This window comes from Meleagris gallopavo, chromosome 4, assembly GCF_905368555.1.
Source record: "Meleagris gallopavo chromosome 4, MGAL_WU_HG_1.1, whole genome shotgun sequence".
In the NCBI taxonomy this organism is placed as follows: Eukaryota; Metazoa; Chordata; class Aves; order Galliformes; family Phasianidae; genus Meleagris; species Meleagris gallopavo.
In genome coordinates, this window is record NC_139407.1 from 60570536 (window position 1) to 60571679 (window position 1144).

The following is a 1144-nucleotide window of genomic DNA, read 5'->3' on the forward strand; positions in this document are numbered from 1 at the left end:
TTAAATTGGAGAGCGAATAAGCCACTTAATGTCTCGATTGCAATTCTGCACACAGTTTTCCTGAACACACAGACTTGAACTAAGCATTAAAGTTGAAAGTTTTAATGTGCAGGTAGCTTGGAAACTTAGATTCAGACTGGTATTATGCTATCCCAAAAAGAATGGGGAAATTCATGTCCGCTTCCTTGCCTAGGCCTGAAAATTCAACAGAAGTCTTGTATTTTCTCAGTAGAGCTGGAAAAACTGTGGATATTACTCTCTGTTAATTAACTTGCTTCTTAGTGCTTGGTAGTGTCTCTGGTTCTGATTACTGTTATCACAGGCAGTCTCTTCCTATTCTGAGAAAGGAAGCTGCGTTTCTTAATCCACAATTTTATTCTTCTGATAACACTTGCCTTCTTTCTAGCACTGCTACTTCTTATTCTTGCCTTGATTCCACAGAATTCCAGAGGCAATACAGTCATTTGTTACTAAATCACCCTTTAAAATCAGAGCTTGTGCAGTTTATAGCAAATGATTTCATGGGCATTGCCTTCAAGCCAGGTGTACAGCATGAAAAATGTATCCAGATTTCAAAAAGCAGCACCTGAATACTCTCTCTTTACTTTGATGACATGGGAATTATGACTTTTCCTACTCAGTGTGGTTAAAGAGAGTCATAGACATAGAACTTCAAAGAACTTCATCTCTGCCAGATGCCTAAACGGCATTTAGATTTTCAAAAGTTGCTTCAAAACCTGTTTGATTTTTAAATATGCCTTTGTCCCCAGAAATGTGATACATGAACAGCAAAGTTGAAATTCACACATTCTGGGAATAATCGAATCTGGGCTAAAGTATTTTACTACTAAGTTTTGTTTCATTTGAGTAGGAGTGACAGGATTCACCTTCCCTTCAGGAGGACACTAGTCAGAAGGCCATACTGCCTCCTAGCTTCAGAGAATGGTCAGCAGCTTACAATGAAGAATGCTACAGATGGATGAGATGAATCTCACCTGGCATGTTTGCTGCTTCAAGTCTAGAGAATGTCAGACTTTTGCTCTGTTTTCTCATAGCTGTTTTGTAAATTATCAATTTTGGCTAGGTGACTGGCAGAACATTCTTCAAGTTTAATGAAGCAAAAAGGTGGAACAGCATGGTATCT